Here is a 19,406-nt window from a genome sequence, read left to right as displayed (position 1 = left end):
GGTCCGGCACCTTCTGGGACCCTTCATGTGTCCCAGAAGACACCGGACCATTCACAAAAGCACAGCGCATGCGCAGTGGGCACCCGGCTGTCACAGAAGCCAGCGCGGGAAGACTGTACAGTGCTGGAGCGAGGAACAGGTAAGGCCCTGCAGGAGAGAACAGCTGAGCGGCCGGCCCAGTATGCTGACATGGTGGCGGCAGAAATACCGGACCGGCCGGTTTATATTCGCTCCATAAGACGCACTGACATTTCCCCCCCTTTTTTGGGGGGAAAAAAGTGCGTCTTATGGAGCGAAAAATACGGTACCTAGGAGGATGCTGCATCGGTCCGATGCTACATCTGTCCACCGACGGCTCTCAGGGTGAGAACTGAGCGATCACATGACCAATTGCTGAGTTCTCACAGCCGCTCTGAACAGAAAGCAGTGACTATTAGTCACTGCTGTCTGCTCTGCACCACCCTCCTGCCCCCGCTCAACTGTGCAGGGGGAGGGAGAAGCTTGCTCAGGGTCTCAGCAGATTGCCAGGTGCTGCTCCAGACTCTGGGGTGGATCCTGACTTTAAAGTCGGGATCTTTCTCCAGGCTTGACTGGCTGAGTGACGTCAGCCGACAGAGGACTTTTGCCTGCTGTCAGCTGAAAACCGGTCACAGGAGTGCGGAATGAGCTGCACTCCAGTGATCTACAGGAAAGGTACAGCCAAAAGAGCTTTGTCTGTACTTCTCCTTTAATGTTATCTGCTTTAAGGGGTCTTTTTATAAAGTGGCAAACAGAAGATTGGCTGTAGATTGAATAAACAAGGACAAATGAATCAGAATGACGGATGCATAAAAATGTCATCTTTTGTCACAATTCAAACCTGTTTCAATAACCTTCATCCACTGACACAGTAATTATAGAGTACTTTACCAGGAAATGCTGCTATATGTATCACTGACTGTATTTAAAGTGATTATAAACTCTCATCTTGTAAATGTAAATCAACCCAATCAGTTTAAAATAGAAATGGAAGGCAAAATATTTGTGTATAGATATAAAAAAAAATTTATGCATTTTCCCCCTTTTTTACATACCGTGTTCTCAGCTGCACAAGAGCTGGGGGAAGAGAAACAGTAGCACCCTGGTCTTCCCGTGAAAGGCTGTGCGGGGTGAGGGTGTGTGTCAGGACAAGTCTGACTATTGAAGGAGAGCAGACTGAGTTCCCAGCACAGCTAAAGAACAAAGAACTGACCATGCTGTGCTCTCATGCCTAGTGTGGTTGCAGTTTTTAATAGGAAAGCAGAGGGACTGGCAAGAACACAAGGGATTTAAAAAAAAGGAAGCAATATATAATGTAAAGAAGATTCTGTTTCTTTATAAGTAAATATCAGGAATATGAAATGTTGGGTTTACATATCCTTTGAGAAGTGTCTAAGATTACATTGTTGATTTTATGACATTTGGTCCTCTGAACTAGGCAGATCTGAGCATTTCCCAGTGAATACCTATGCAGACCTCCACCATTTATCTAAGCATGCCTGTGTCTCATTTACTTACTTTATGTGCCTTTTTTTCACATATCCTCAAACTTTTATCATTAGAATTCATTACATGATTTTATATGTGCAGGCTTCTCATCTGTGTAGGTGAACCTCAAAATAAAAATACAGTCCATAGCTGCCCCTCTCCTTGTCATACCTCGTGCTACACTGTGCATGGATAGAGCTGACCCTTTTGCACATTGTAGAATATTTTTATTTTGGGAGGAAATATTACAGCTCTGCTAGTTATTTAGGTTCTTGGGCTGGACTGATAAAGGTCATAAAACACTGTGTATGTTTTTTTTCTAGTTTAAAGACGTTTTAAGGTCATGTTGTTCTATTTACTTGAAAGAAGTTTCTTCTAGGATAGGGACTCAGAAAGTATTGAATATAATATGTGACAGTCAGGGAAAAGGTATTTTCAGAAGGCAAAGTCAGTGATGGCTGTCCACATACCTTCCCTGTGCAGGAGTTCTAAACCTAAATTTGTTCTGAAATTAAATCTAAGCTCCTGGCAGCTCCAGATTTATGCAGGTAACTTTCTGCAACTTCTTTCTAGATCACCACCAGAACCCAAAAACTGGGATGGGATACTCTGTTTGGCAAACTTTGACTTCATCCAGGATTCAGCACTTGTTTAACCCTCTGCTGCCTTCCATACCTGTGTATTGGCTTCATGAACGATTCAACGGTGTAACGGAGCACCCTATCATTTTGGTGTTCTAAAAAGAAGCTAACAATACTTGCAGAAAACAGAAAGTGCTTGACATTGGACAGAAAATGTGTTTTACCAATGTAATACTTTCCATTATCCTAATCTCTGCAGTTAGGTCCAGCAGGTTTTACTGTGTTTACAGGACTGCCTCTCTTGTCATAGATTGTGCTTTGCATCTTTACTCTCATGGTTCAAGGTGTGAGCTCCTGAAAAAGTTCATGTTTGACTGGGGTGTACCTTTCAATTTTTGGATGGCAGACCTTTCACCTAAGCCCCATTTCCTGGATAAAAAATGTTGAAAAGATGAGCACTCCACAGGTCTAATGTGCGTCCAGTGGTTCCGTCACCGTTGTTTCCATGTACTACAGCCACACACAGCTATTCATGTCTATGGGAGGCTTTATGCAGCACCTGGGCTTTAGGGATGGGCAGAATGAATGGGCTCAGGTGCAGGTGTGCAAGAGGCCTAAGAATAGTGCTAGTTCAGGTCGCCAGTCAGGACCATACTATTTAATTTACTGGCAGCATCTATGGCTTGCTTAAGTGGCAGTATTGAGTCCCAGAAACTTGTTGGATCTCTCCTCAAACCTTTGGTCCAAGAACAACTGAGTACTGTCTGTGATACTTTTTTAATTTACACTAACATCCAAATTTTCAGGACAAGCTTTTGGAGTGTTCCCCATTCTTTAAGGTCCAAGCAGTAGAAGAGGGAAAACTCTGAAACTTGTCCTGAAAGTTTGGATGTTAGTGCAAATAAAAAAGTATCACAACAGTACTCGGTTGTTCTTGTTGCAAGTGCACTAATCAGCTACAATCACCTCAAGCATGATGGAAGACCTTTGGTTTAGTAAGCATTTACTGGACTTACTTTAGATCTGTGGCATGATTATCCTTTCTACATTCTGCAGAATACTCTGTGCACTTCCAAGGATACCATAGTTGACAGAGAGCTGCCTTTAAAATTTGTATTTCAAACCCTATCCTTGCTTCTTTTAGGTCCAGCATTCTACCAACACATCTATTGTCAAACATCTCCTGGATAGACATGGTTCTACAGAGCAAGGTGTCTTCAGCAGGGCTGCACTACTTAAGAGTTCAAGCCACTAATTGTTTTGTCATCTCACTAATAGCTGCTACTTTGTGCCCCCAGCTATTAGCACATTACTGGCAGTGAGCGAAGAATAGACAGCAATCAATGCGAAACACAATGTGGAAGTAGGAATGGGCATGTTGAAGGCCCGATGGCTGGAACATTGTTCCTTTTATCCTCTTGCTTAGCATTGATTTGTGGCCTCTTAAACTTTTCCATTGTTGTCTGAGATGCCCGAGCACAGCAGCCTTCCTGCGCTGGAATTGCAAAACCCTTTTTTGGAAAAAGTCAACAATGTCTTCAAGTGTACTGCAGCTCTCTTCTACATTAGATCCCTCCCCGGCCCTAAGATACAAGGTGAGAGGCTGGGGAAGGGGGGGGGCGGTTGCTGGCCGCTTTTACATCACAGGGAGGCGATCGCTGCCGTTGGTGCAGCCACCCATGCAAACCGCCAAGTGCGAGGTAACGACACTGACAGGTTTAATAGCACGAAGCCCAGGCTCAATGCCATTTAAAAATCAATAGTGAGAATTCTAAAATAAATTTCTAAACAATGTATGTATAATTCATAGACTGGAGAGAGATTACTGGGACGGCATTCAGGCGTGTCTGTCACACAGCTGGGAAATATCCTCTTTTGAAAATGATAGAAGAGCCAGTGGGGGGTGGGGAGCATGACGGCAACATTTCATCTTTCTGATAAATGTAATATTTGACGGATTTAAAGCAGATGTAAATCCATCCACTAAAATCACATGTGAAGTTTAACATGTTAATATCATTTCAAATGTAATTTTTATTTTAAACCTGTAGCTTTCATTAACATAATCTAAGGTGATCCTTCCAGGAAGGTCCATGCTCAGGCATTTCCTGTCAGAGTGACAATGCTCTGTCCCTATCTTCCAATTACGCTTCTGTGTTGCCACGTGGGCTTCCAGTGGAGACTACAAGTGGTAATTTTACCAATATGCAGTCATTGTTCACTGTTTTTACAATCCCTGAAAAATGCCATGCAGCCATTACTGGAGTGCATGAGGATAAAAAGGTGAAATCAAGCTTTTTATTAAATACAAAATACATTACACAGTGTTTAGCAAATATTCAGTGAGGGTTTATATGTAAAGCTCATCTCCAGGCGTGTTATTTTATTACACCCTATCCCCCCTTTGTCTCTCTAGTACATGCATCAAAAAGAAATTTGGACCTACCTTGCTCCAGAGGCCGATAACCTCTGGGAAGGAGGGATCTGCAGCAAGATTGTCATCAGTAGGTACTAATGTGGGTGGAGCTAGGTTGGGGTAGGCACTTTTCATTTGAATATGGATAGTTACTCGATTAGGCATCTTTGACGTGATGGTGTCAATGCTGTCTGATTTGAAACTACTGGTGTCAATGCCATCTGATCTGAAACAGAGGGCTGCCAGGGGTGATTGGTCTTCTCCACAGGAAGTTCTGGCATCTCACTGTGTGCATTATGGATAGTGTAACATTCACCTCTTCCTGGATCCAGGTCACCTCTTCCTCTGCCAGGTCTACTCCTAGCATGTGGAGACAGGTCTTTTGATTAGATTCCACCCCATTTGTGGGGAAATTGGAGTGGCCTGTGGAGTGGATCTATATATTTGTTTAGGACACATGCTGGTTAGCTTAACTCTGAGAAAGGGGGTGCACCCCGAAACACAGCAGATCACCAGCACGTTGGTTTTAACACTGTTTTATCTTAACCTTTTGAAAGTATCCATTTGGCATTTGTGTAGTTTTATCAAGAATAAATTGCTGGTAAAGCACTAGGTATTTGCGCCCTCCTGTTTGTTCTTTTGCAAGCTAAGCCAAAATTTTTCTTGTATCCTTGTGGCACTTCCAGTCTCCTCTGGGCCTCCCGAGTCTGCTGTCCCTCTGTGCCTCCTGTGTTCTGAATCCTCATGCCAATAGAGTCCCTCCAGTCTTGTGAGTCACTTTTGTGACATCTGCCAAGTCCATTTACCTCCAAAGTCCCATTCACAAGTGCTCCCTGGGAGTCAGATGTACATGTTTCTTTGTGCTTCATGCCTCCTGCTTATCTCCATTTCTTTCAATGCACCCCTATGTGCCATTGTGTCTTTAGCATGACCATGTGCAGCTAAGTCTCCAGCGGTGGCCGCTCACATACTCCTGTGTATCTACCTGGTTTCCATGTAGCTTCCGGAACACTCTTCAGTTGTCTGGGCTACTACGTTACTACAGCAGTCCTTTTTGCTCTACCCTCAGGTTCACTCCTGTAATCTCCTGGACTGTATCTACCAGTGGATACAGACCCCTGTTCATGACAGATTGAGGATTGTTGAAGTCAGAAGGAGCTTTGTTTCTAAACAAAGCTACATTCTAAATAGGTGAGCACTTTACAACATTACACTAAAGTATTTGTGGCTGCAGATTAGATTTAGAGCTGGTTTACCACTCCAATTCGCATCCAATTCACATTACATGTGAAAGAACATTGCTTTTTTTTGTGCCTGTTCATATATGTCTGGTGCAGCAGGAGTGTGGATTCAGTGAGAATTATAAAAGAGTCCTATCAGTTTTCTGAGCAGTGTGGTCCAGCTCAGGCGCGAAATCAGGCCCATTGACTTCTATGGGAATGCTTATGAATCTCACGTCATTCAGATGCGAACAAGATAAAATCCTGACCTGATCCTGATCTAAACCTGACCTGAAACTCTGAACAATTACTTTGTAAAACGGAGCTTCAATTTGCACCACACATGTGTGAATCCACACTTAAAGCAGTTTTTGTAATTCAAAGATTCTTGTAAATGAGAAGTGATTTGTTTTCTGTTACTTTGTTAAACTGTAGAGAATTGACTGAGCAGAGTTCTGTGAAGCTCAGGCTGTGGTGTTCACTGTCCAGAGTGCTGAATCTCCTCCTCTATTCAGTGGTGATGCCTCTGATATCGGAAATATAAAATGAAGAAAAAAATAAAATTTATTTTTGCATGTGAAGATGGTGAAATTGCTTTGCCCACAGTATGTATTACCTGTCTGCTTCCGCTATGCTTGTACGGGCTATTGAACTAACCACGGCATTCAGACAGAAATATTCCAACTCTGAGTGTCATCTCTTGGGAGCGGTGGACGTGTGAAATACTGTGTCTGTTCCAATATGCACTACCATCTATAAATATCTGTAGACTTTATGTACAGTTGAGAACAGCCATTTCTGTTAAGATTAACCCGTACTCTATTTTCAACTTTTACAAGTAAAAATGTTCCTATTGCCGACTATACACAAAGCAATTTTTAGGCAAAACAAACCAGAATTTTGACTGTATTAGCAGTACTGAAGGAGCAGAGTTGCCATACCGGTAAAAGAAACAAATGCAATCAACCTGTAGATCAAATTTACAGACTGAAATAAATTTATCAGATTAAAGGAATAATTATCATAATTTACAAATTAATAAACGACAAGATCCCTGTCAAGCAATGAAAAGAAAGCAGTTGGAATTTTTGCAGAATTTAGTTAGGGAGTGTCTTTATCTTGACCAGCAGTTGATCGATAGTTGATTACTCATTTTTTTCTTTTTTTTTTGATGGGGGAAATCGAATCGGATTTGAAATTGTATGATCAGGTTTCTACAAATATGGAAAGCATAAGGATAGACACCCAAAGTTTTGCTAATTTCCACCTTCCTCCCCCACCAATGAGAGCGCTCTTACGGGCCAGTGACATAGTCTCACTGGACAGTGGGTTGGCAGTTAGATTTTACAGATCATCTAAAAGGGTCGCTAGGAGAGAAGGTGGACTGTACTTCCTGTGTGATGTACCTACCTCTTTTACTTTGCATCTTAAAGTGATAGTAAAGTCTTCTGGCTAAAAGTAGAAAATGGCTCCTCCTGCAGGTTTAAGTCATAATATACTAGTATGCACTTCATACTAGTAGATTGACAGACTTGCCTACAAGCAGACTCCTCTGGTCCCTGGTGGCTTCCATCTCCACCGTTTTCTTTCCTGGTTTCTTATCCTTGGCCCCTTGAAAGGCCAGGCCGTGGTGATGCATGTACACAGGAGTCACGTCTCTGAGGCACACAGAGCAGACTGCACATGTGCAGCTCAGATCACATTACCTGCTGGCAGGCGGGGGGACATTTATGACAGAAGTGACAGGGTCTCTTCTGTTATGAAAACCCTGCCTGTCAGTGGTTTTTGTAATCCTTAACTTTATTAGCTTTATTAAGTCACATGCAGACTTTCAATGGCAGATTAGAATCGGATTAGGGCTGTGAGAAACATCTTCGTATTCATTTTTCTTTTAATATTGGGTATGCTGTATGTGAAAGGCAGCAATGAGTCTACAGTGGGTGTTCATTCAAGAATCACCCAATTGGAAACAGGAGCTGTTGGGCTGGTGCAACCCTTACTGTAACCCTTACTGCAACCTTGAAAGGTATCCTATAACATAGCTGTTATACTTAAAGAGTAACTGCAAGGATTTTAGCAAACTTTGTTGCAGGTTCCTACCTTTTGTTATTCTGAAGAAATAGCTGTTTCATTGTCTGTGTCCATGTGTAAAATGAATGTGTTTGGGAGTGATTTCATAATTCACTCATCAGTCAGCTGTTGCACTTGCAGAGTTCTAATCAGGAAAGTGTCAGGGTCTGCATCCCTCTAGACGTGATTTCCCATTGGGAGTATCATGCCAAAAATTACGTTTTTGCTGCAGAGAATGCCCAAAATCTGACTTGTATCTTAGTGTAGACTTCTGGGAAAATCAGTAAGCCAATCACACAAGGAGGAAATTAAATTTCTAGAGGGTGCTCTGTACATCATCTGTGTACAGAACACCTCCAGGTAGCCATATCATATTGCATTTACAGAAAATCACAGCGCTGCAGATTGAAATGGAAAGGTAATTTTTAATAAGATTCAGTTACAATTGTGACACAAGTCATATTGTATATGCTATACCCTTTAGCCCTAAACCTAACCCTGGTTAACTCTAAAAGTGTATCTAAATAAGACCAAAAATGCAATATATTGCAGCTTACTAGATGGAGATGGTGGTTTTCTGGGTTTTTTCGGACTAAGTACTTTGTCTGCAAACATAGAAAAATGCCCACTGATCCTGCCAGACATCCAACAGCCTTGTATACTAAACTGAAATCTTATGTATTAGCTTTCCCAGTTATCTTCTGTGAACGTCAGATTTATACTTTCAAACATTCTGAGATAAAGAGCATCACCTTGTATTAGAGATTAAACACACCCTTGCCATGCCTGAAATTATGCAGTTTTTTTTTATGGTGCACCGAAATGAAAATTTGGGTACCGAAACCGAAAATTCAAAATGCACTTGGCTGAAAACCAGAACCGAAATACGCAGTTTTTAAAAATGAATATACATTTTTTGGGAAAAAATACACTTTGATTAAAAAAAAATATATACCCCAATTGTTTTGTAAAATATGTAAGAGGATGTTATGGCAAGTAAATAGATACCCAACATGTCACGCTTTAAAATTGCGCATGCTCGTGGAATGGCGTGAAAGTGCGGTACTTCAAAATCTCCATGGGCGATGCTTTAAAAATTTCTACAGGTTAGCAATGTAAAGTTACAGAGGAGGTCTAGTGCAAGAATGATTGCTCTTGCTCCGACGTTCGTGGTGATACCTTACCTGTGTGGTTGGAACACCATTTACATATGTGGGCATGGCCTACGTATGCGTTCACCACTATGTGTGAGCACAGGGGGCCCAGGGGCACTTTAAGCGTTTTAAAAATAATGTATTTAATGGGTTTTTTTGCACTGTTCCTTTTAAAAAAAAAAAAGTGTAATCACTTTAATTCTTATCAAAAGAAATGCATGCATCCCTTGTAATAGAAATAATTAGTGACAGGTCCACTTTATGGAGAGATATGGGGTCAATAAGACCCCAAATCTCTCCTCTGCAATGTAAAGCATTAGATCAAAAAAAATCATTGATCTAGTGCTTAAAAAAAATGTCAGGAACCGGAAGTGACAATGCTCCGGTCCTCCAAGGGCATAGAGATGTGTGGCGGCCATCTTTCCTTCACTCATCTCAATGCCCAACGCCGAGATTGATGGTTTCTCAGGTAAGACTGAACTGGTGGGCGGGAGATGGCGGACGGGCGACGCAACAGGCGACTTTGAGGGGCTGGGTTTTTTCGGCACCGGTATGGGTGCTTTTTTTTTCATTTCAGCCGAAGGGTGTTTTCGGCCGAAACGTTTCAGCCACCGGTATTTCGGTGCATCCCTAGTTTTTTTTCTAACATTACTTTTGTTTTATACTTGCGTTTTTAAAGTAGTAAACAAGATAATTAAAGTGTAACTAAAGGCAAAAATTTGAGTTTTGGATGGAGGGGAGAGGGATTAGAATGCTTGTCAGCTCTTATTGCTGTCTGTGCCCCTGTTAAGGAGATTCACCCTCTCTATTGTCATTAAAAGTAAAAAAAAAACACAAAATTTTGAGTTGTCCCCAGAAAAGTAATAGAAGGGAAATCTTCCAATGGGGACACTAGTTCTGGTGACCTGGGGGTTCCCATGGAATTACTTTAATTTGCAGGGATTTCCTCTCACTTCTTGTTTTGGCTTTGGAACAGGAAGTAAAGGGAAATTTTTGCAATGGGCACAGATGGCGAAAAAAAAAAATCTGACAGGGGTTTTACCCTCCCATGCTCTATCCAAAATCTATTAAAAAAAAGTTTTACCTATAGTTCTGCTTTAAGCACTAGTATGACAGTTTAGGTCCAGAATAACACTTTTAGTAATTAAATGGTACATTTTCATAGATATCTGTACATCAGGCCAAGAAGAGGACCAACGAAAGAGGAATGAGGGACAGATGAATTTGTTTACAAAAAAGGGACAGTCCTTTCAAAAAAGACAGTTGCGTGGAGTTACAGAACCCCTCCACACTATGTGTTGGAGTTGAGGTGGTGGTTCTGTATTCCTAACATACTGCAGGATCACCAGGTAAAAAGCATTTTAAAAAATCTAAAAAAATGAATGGAAACACAGCTCTGGTGCTCTACAATTCCTAGAGGAAGAATGAAAACCTTGGGCAGGTAGGATGTGCTCTTGATATGCATCTCAAGCCTTCAGTTTAATATTTTTCTTTCTCTTTTTATCATCTCCTTCCTAATCTCTGCTCCAGGATTGTCTTGTAGATTATTTTAAAGATGAATAGGCTCTATATACATACCAGAGCCCCTCATTCATAGACCCATTGTCCCTTCTGTAGCTGATCGGACAGTCAGCCCCAAGTGACACAGTCAAGCACTGCACAGTCTCAGAGATAACAATATCCCAGCTGGGGAAGTCAGTTTATTGCATCATCTCCAGCCAAGGTCAATTAAACCTCAGGACAGTAGATCAAGATAACAGGATTACTGCGCCTTGTTCCTTCACACCGGCTATTATTAGTCGGGTTAAACTTGATTTGGGAAGCTCTGAAGACGTTATTTGTTTATACTGTATATATCACGGGCTGGACAGAATTCCTTTCCTTTACTCGGCAGTCAGGGCCAAGTGGAGGTCAGCGCTGGTTTCTACACACATCTGAGGCACAGAGGTGACATTGGCCGCAGGAAAATTGGGATTCATTAGGGTGGGTGATAAATGCGGCCTTGATGGTTGGAACAAGATATAACAAGTGAAGAGGAATTCCTGTAAAATTCAATTATTGTCAAGGGCTGCTATGAATGTAGAACACAACAGGGACCAAGATGTATTTGTGTTATTTCCTCTGGTACACATAGTGCAGCATTGCTGTTTGTTTGTGTATAAGAGACTGTCGCTTTGGCTACTCAAGATCAGATGACATGTTCTCTTGAAGAAACAACCCCCGAAAAGCTCATACTTTCTTTCCACTCTCCTTGCCACTGCTTTCCTCTATTAGATACTAGAGACTTCATTCTTTGCAAGCTTTGTTTGAAATGGAGTCATTGTTTACATAATAATGATCTGCTAAACTGGTATTTGGAGAAAGGTATTCTCCAAATCCTGCTGCAGCCTCCCAAGGAATTTACAGGCTTCAATCCCCAGTGTTCAGCAGATGTGCGCCATCGATTGTTTACCTTTATAACTGCCTTGGGTGTTTCATAGACGTGCGCCCATGTCATCTAGTGGATTAAGTTTATAACTGCCCTTGGGTGTTGAAGAGAAGTGCATGTCCACACCATCTAGTGATTCCTGGTTCTGTTTCTCACTCCCTTTAACAACTCGGCTTGCAGTTGACCATGATTCCCTATTGCTTCCTACCCTGACCTCTGCCTGTTTGATGATCTAGTTAGTCTTTCTTGACTTTTTTCCTTTTTTTTTTTTTGACCATGATCTTGTCTCCTTTTTTTTTTTTCTCGTTTCTGCTGTTGCTAGTTTGGGTAGATGCGAGGGCTGCAACCTGGGAGCAGTCTGCAGCAAAGTTCATCATTCCTTCTGGGGTGCTCTAGTTGACATCTGACAATTCCTTAGAATCTGCACCCCAGCCCTCTTTTGGGCCTGCATTTGTCTGGTGATTCCAAGTGTCTGCATCCATCGTGATGCTCTATATCATTCATATTACTCTAAAGCATCACTCAAATCCAGTAGACCAGTATATGTTTCTTTCTTTTCAGCATCTTACAAACCCTGATGAAGGAGGTCCCCTTGCGTTCCCAAATGCAGTAGCTTTCACCGAATGTAACTTGTAATTAAAACAAGTGCTTCTGGACTTTGCACTGGGTCAAGAAATTTACTCCACAGGTGTTAATTTTTCTATCCACCTCCTTATACACTTACTGGCAACTTTATTAGGTACACCTGTTCAATTGCTTGGTAACACAAATTGCTAATCAGCCAATCACATGGCAGCAATTCAATGCATTTAGGTATCTAGACGTGGTAAAGACGACTTGCTGAAGTTCAAACCAAACATCAAAAGGGGGAAGAAAGTAGATTTAAGTGACTTTGAACGTGGCATAGTTGTTGGTGCCAGACGGGCTGGTCTGACTATTTAAAAAAAACTGCTGATCTACTGGGATTTTCACACACAACCATCTCAAGGGAAATTGACACTCATCAGACTTGGCAACGTTTTGCCAATCTTCAATTTTGGTGACCCTGTGCGTTTCTTAGCTGACAGGAGTGGCACCCGGTGTGGTCTTCTGCTGCTGTAGCCCATCTGCTTCAAGGTTCGACGTGTTGTGCATTCAGAGATGGTATTCTGCATACCTTGGTTGTAACAAGTGGTTATTTGAGTTACTGTTGCCTTTCTATCATCTCAAACCAATTTGCCCATTCTCCTCTGACCTCTGACATCAACAAGGCATTCTTGTCCACACAAGTGCCACTCACTGGATATTTTCTCTTTGAAATACTCAGACCAGCCCATCTGGCACCAACAACCATGGCACATTCAAAGTCACTTAAATTCCCTTTCTTCCCCTTTCTGATGCTCGGCTTTAACTTCAGCAAATCGTCTTCAAGTCTAGATGCCTACAGTGCCTTGAAAAAGTATTCATACCCCTTAAAACTTTCCACATTTTGTCATGTTACAACTAAATACTTAAATGTATTTTATTGGGATTTTATGTGAAGGGCACATAATTGTGAAGTGGAAGGAAAATGATAAATGTTTTTTGACAAATGTGAAAAGTGTGGCGTGCATTCGTATTCAGCCCCCCCCCAAGTCAATACTTTGTAGAATCACCTTTCACTGCAATTACATCTGCAAGTCTTTTTGGGTATGTCTCTACCAGATTTGCACATCTAGAGTGAAAATTTTTTCTTCCTTGCAAAATAGCTCAAGCTTTGTCAGATTGGGTGGAGAGCGTCTGTGAACAGCAATTTTCAAGTCTTGCCACAGTTTCTCAATTGGATTTAGGTCTGGACTTTGGGCCATTCTAATACATGAATATGCTTTTATCTAAACCATTCCATTGTAGCTCTGGCTGTATGTTTACGGTTGTTGTCCTGCTGGAAGGTGAACCTCCTCCCCAGTCTCAAGTCTTTTGCAGACTTTAACAGGTTTTCCTCTAAGATTGCCCTGTATTTGGCTCCATCCATCTTTCCGTCAACTCTGACCAGCTTCCCTGTACCTGCTGAAGAAAAGCATCCCCAAAACATGGTGCTGCCACCACCATATTTCACGGTGGGGTTGGTGTGTTCAGGTTGATGTGCAGTGTTAGTTTTCCACCACACTGAACTTTTTGGCCTAAAAGCAAAATGCTCTATTTTGGTCTCATCTGACCAAAGCACCTTCTTCCACGTGTTTGCTGTGTCCCCCACATGGTCCCCAAATGGGACTTCTTATGGCTTTCTTTCAACAATGGCTTTCTTCTTGCCACTCTTCCATAAAGGCCAGATCTGTGGAGTGCACGAATCCATCCTTTGGATGGATTCTCCCACCATAGTTGTGGATCTCTGCAGCTCCTCCAGAGTTAACTTTGGGCCTCTTGGCTGCTTCTCTGATTAATGCTCTCCTTTCCCAGCCTGTTAGTTTAGGTGGACGGCCATGCCTTGGTAGGTTTACAGTTGTGCCATACTCTTTCCATTTTTGGATCATGGATTGAACAGTGCTCGATGAGATGTTTAAAGCTTGGGATATTTTTTTATACCCTAACTATGCTTTAAACTTCTCCACAACTTTATTCCTGACCTGTCTGGTGTGTTCCTTGGCCTTCATGATGCTGTTTGTTCACTAATGTTCTCTAACAAACCTCTGATAGTGTTTATACGTTTTGAGCACTTGAGTACTACATCCTTGCTAAAGATCACATGCTCCCCCATACCTGGAAGCACCAGGTATTTTGCAGCAGCTCTAACATACCAGTGGAGAGTGGGGAATTGTTCTTACAAGGGACACTGTGGCTTAATGGCCCCGATTCTCTTCACTCATATTGAATTTTTAATCTACAGTCTGACCAGTACCCTACAGCAGAGTACTGGCTATGATTGGTATGGAAGGCAGAAGGAACAGCTCTTGTTTAATGATTCCTCTACCAGGATTATGGAAAAGGTAGGTAAAGCAGCAGCTGTGATGCCTGACTACATAGCAGAAACTCTTATGTTACAGGATACAAATGATTTTATGGGAAAAGGGTAAAAATTTGGCATTGGCACTAATTGTATTTTTTTACATCCTAGTCCTGGTTGTGACCATTTCCCCGTATATAAAATTAGGTTTGTTTTAGACAGATGATTTTACAGACCAGTGGCAGCATCTGTATATGAGGAAATAAAGTGACAAAGCGCTACCGGGTCAGCTAATTAAAGAATAGCAGCAGTTTTGCATAAAATTGGCGGGTACAATGTATATGCACACAACACATTTTCATACTTAAAATATACTGTATATCCATAACTCTGCAAAGAAATGCCTTTCCAGCTTTCCAGGCTGCTCAGGGCAGCGCTGTACTACAGGAATCTGCAAAGCTGCATAGTGTTGTCATCTGGAGAGCTGTGCAGGGCAGTAACATAGCGGTTAAAAGAGTAGCTGAATGGAGTTACTGATACCATCCATAAATTTCCTGCTCAAAGTATAAATCAAATTTAATTATAAAGGGAAGCTGTCAGTAAAGCAATATGGGAGTTGCCATTCCTAACTCAATCTGGTCATAGATGGAATAGAATTTCTACTAAAATTTCAAGGACAATTTCTATGAAAATTCTCAGAACATTTGAATGTCATTCAAAAGATTGTTTGTTTTTAACATTTGGTTTTGGAATGAATAGACTTTACTGAACAAAAAACACATACAGTACATAGACATTTTTGGATCCTGCTCCTTCAGATTTTCTTGTCACTGTGGTCGATTTGACCCAAGGATGATTAGAAACTTGAGTGAACTTTCTTAGAACATTCTTTTCCAGAAAATTTTATTTAAAAAAATTCTATCCATCTATGGCCAGTAGCTATAAAAAGGGGCACAAGATCAGCCATACTGTGTGTGTGCAGTGGAAGCTGCTGACAAACAGCAAAGACAGAGAGCTTGTCAGGGGGTGTTAGAACAATTCTCAGTTTGGCCACTAGGTGGAGTCCTATTGTAGGTTATAAATATTGTGTAGTGTGAGAATTTGGTGAGTTTGGGTGGAGGCATACAGTTGTGTCCAAAATTATTCAACCCCCAATGCTGTAAAGGGGTTTAGGGACTATAGTGTACATTTGGAATTGTATTCAGAATCAAATCCTACAAGGACGTTGTAACTACCCAAATGCAACTAAAATGACATCAATTGTTTATGTAATACAGTAGTAAATGGTTCTTATGTGGTTTCTTCATTGCCACAATTATTCAACCCCTTAAAGACTACCACTCTGAAGAACAGAGGTTCATACAGGTGCTTTCCATCAGGTATTGAAAACACCTGTGGATGTCACCGAGCAGCAATCAAGCATAATAAGCACCAATTAGGCAGCTTTAAAATGACTGTGATACTCAGCTCCTTCTAGACATTTACTGGTGTGGTTACAAACATGGTGAAGGCAAGAGAATGGTCCAGGAAGACAAGAGAAGAGGTGATTTCTCTTCACAGGAAGGGCAATGGCTATAAGAAGATTGCAAAGATGTTAAACATACCAAGAGACACCTTAGGAAGCATCATTCGCAAATTCAAGGCAAAGGGCACTGTTGAAACGCTACCTGGTCGTGGCAGAAAGAAGATGCTGACTTCGACTGCTGTGCGCTACCTGAAGCGTAGAGTGGAGAGAAGTCCCCGTGTGACTGCTGAGGAACTGAGAAAAGATTTGTCAGATGTGGGTACAGAAGTTTCAGCCCAGACAATAAGACGCACACTGCGTAATGAAGGCCTCCGTGCCAGAACTCCCAGGCGTACCCCCTTGCTGTCTCCAAAGAATAAGAAGAGTCGACTGCAGTATGCCAAAAGCCATGTGGACAAACCACAAAAGTTGTGGGATAGTGTTCTGTGGACTGATGAAACAAAATTAGAACTGTTTGGGCCCATGGATCAACGCTATGTTTGGAGGAGGAAGAACAAGGCCTATGATGAAAAGAACACCTTGCCTACTGTGAAGCATGGTGGAGGGTCAATCATGCTTTGGGGCTGTTTTGCTTCTGCAGGTACAGGGAAGCTTCAGCGTGTGCAAGGTACCATGAATTCTCTTCAGTACCAGGAGATATTGGATGGAAACGTGATGCAGTCCGTCACACACCTGAGGCTTGGGAGACGTTGGACCTTTCAACAGGACAATGATCCCAAGCATACCTCCAAGTCCACTAGAGCATGGTTGCAGAGGAAAGGCTGGAACATTTTGGAGTGGCCATCGCAGTCACCAGACTTAAATCCGATTGAGAACCTCTGGTGGGACTTAAAGAAAGCAGTTGCAGTGCGCAAGCCTAAGAATGTGACTGAACTGGAGGCCTTTGCCCATGAAGAATGGGCGAAGATACCCATAGATCGCTGCAAGACACTTGTGTCAAGCTATGCTTCACGTTTAAAAGCTGTTATAACTGTAAAAGGATGCTGTACTAAGTACTAAGATTGAATGTCACTTGGGGGTTGAATAAAACTGATAATGCTGTGAGCACAGAAAAGACATTTGTGGTTATTTCATTATAACTGTTATGTTATATTTGTCTGACCTACAAGTGCCTCTTTAATGTAAATGTAAGCAAGATGACTGAATGATCAAAAGCAATGTCAAACTGGCCAAAACACTCAATTTCAGTGGGGGTTGAATAATTTTGGACACAACTGTAGGCTAGAAAGGAGGCAGTTTGTGCAGTTGGCCCCCATGGGACTGGCTGGGAACGTATTCGCTAATATTTAACCATGGAAGTAAAAGGTGGCCCATGGCCAGGGAATACCTGGAGAGGTCCTGGTATTCTAATCAAGAGTAGTTGTCAGGAATGGACTTGCCAGTGGTGATGAGACTCACCTGCCTTGTGGGCTGCAGTACCAGGGCTGGCCAGCGGGTGCTCTCAGCAACCAGAGGCTCACTACTGCAATGAGCCATCACCTGAAGCTGATTACAACAGGTGTATTTAAGGAATGGCCAGACCTGTGATCAGGGCCTTGGTGTTTGTTTCCCATAGCCCCCTGTACTTGCATCCTGTCTGCTTTCTGCCTGATCCAGATTCTCCTTCGATCCCTGACTCTGCATGAACTCCGCCTGTCCTGACCTCGGCTATTCCTGACTACTCTTCCGCCTGCTCCTTGTGCCCTGCCTGCCCGTTTGCTACCGACCCGGCCTGCCCGACTACGCTTAGTACTGTTTCTATTGTTATCTGTTGGAGGTTTGGGTTGGTTTGTTTGCACTGTGTTGTTGTTTAGTCTTGCACTGCGTCTATGTTTTGTTTAGTCTTAATAAATTGTCTTATTCACACTATACCTGAAGTCTGCGTTTCCCTGTGTCAGTCCACACATTTCTGGTCATACCCGGATCCCTAACAGTAGTAAGAGGGACAGAACCCTGGGAAAGGTACTGAAAACTGCTGCTGGAATTATGAGAACATACCTGCCAGATCGTTCAGAAGTAAAACATTGAAAATTGACTGGACTTATCTATTAATGTTTCTGGTGGCCTATTCCTAGAACTGGTACCTGGCTCAACCAGGAAGAAAGCAGGGAAGAGTTGTGGTGAGGTAATTGTACATTTTAAAGTGGAACTTTACCCATAACAGCTTGATAAAAAATAAAGTTCTTTAGCAAAGAACATACATTCCACATTAATAAATATGCTACCAAAATTAGAGTGTGCTGTAAATTGCCTCCAGCATTGTTCTTTTTTCTTCTTGCTGGAGGCGGCCATTTTGCTGAAGCCCAGAGCCCCTGATCAGCAGTAAAGTTGTCAGCAGATTGGCCTCTACATTTTTGGCACAGTGCCGAAAATAAGAAAGCAACTGAGCATGTGCAGAGCAGGGTGAAACAGTGTATTACTTAATTTTAAACAGTACAAGCACTTATTCCTAATGGTTTACATAGCTATACCTGCAAAAGGCCAGCCTGAAGTGATCTAGCATGACTTAATTTTCAGAATAAAGTTCCATTTTAACTGTTCCCTCTGGGAGCAGGGACTCACACTAACACATACATTTGGGCAAGAGTACCTGGGGATGATACGTTATGCCATTGTTCTCTTGGCCCTGCCTACAAAGCTCTTTGAGCAGTAATTCTCCTTGTTGCTGTTTTTCTTTTTTTTTTTTAAATTGGGTTCTTTTTTGTAGCTTTCATTGTATTTTGTAGTTGGTTTGAGGTCAGTGGGGACTTTTTGACAGCTATCCCATTCATAGCAAACCTTTTTTTGTTTCTTTTTTTGGGTTTTTGCTTCAAGGATTTTGGGATTTTCATTTATCTTGGAGTTATATTGATTTTTATTGTATATGTTGATAGGGCCTTCATTTTAGGTTAAACTGTGTGTTTGTTTGTTTTTTGTGACTGAGCTTTTGTTTCAGGTGTGGTAGTTTGGGTTTTTTTAACTTTTCTTTTATGTTGATAGGACATTTTGTAAGTTTTCAAAGTAGAGCATTTACTTGTCATTGATCATCTGTTCTTGGAGCTGCCTTTTTGTCCACAGCACGCCGCTACATTGTTTGAAAATACAAAAAAAAAAAACACTAGTGTCCACAAACCTTTGACCATGTGGTGTTTATGCTCCCTGATGTTATGATGCAGAATACATATGATCATTAGACTGAGAATGAGATGTGCGATCTCCCAGCAATTGCATGATTCATGCATGGTGTGTGAACCGTGTTGTGTGTTATGAAGGGAAATTATGAAAATGGAATCCGTGACTTTTTATGAATAATACTAGTAGCTCTCAGGTGAATATTCTATAATGATCAATGGAGATTTTTTTTTTGTTTGTTTTTATAGCCAGGGCATGTTCTGTGGTGGGAAGGTCACTATTCCACAGCTAAGCAATACTGTATGGTAAGTCAGACCCCCAACTACTCACTTATGAGTGTACAGTGCTTCACCTTGAAGACTTTATATAGAGGCACATTCAGCCTCTCTACCCTCCGTCAACACATTCTATAAAAACATTAGGAACTGCTAGCTGCTTGCTTTGAGAATATTCTTCATTTCCTCCCTTTGGTGCATATAACACAGACCAACCTATAATGTTATTAGTACCAGAATAC

This window comes from Staurois parvus, unplaced genomic scaffold (genome assembly GCF_062004578.1).
Source record: "Staurois parvus isolate SC_StPar_1 unplaced genomic scaffold, SC_StPar_1.0 ptg000671l, whole genome shotgun sequence".
In the NCBI taxonomy this organism is placed as follows: Eukaryota; Metazoa; Chordata; class Amphibia; order Anura; family Ranidae; genus Staurois; species Staurois parvus.
Note: the sequence above shows the minus strand (reverse complement) of the source record.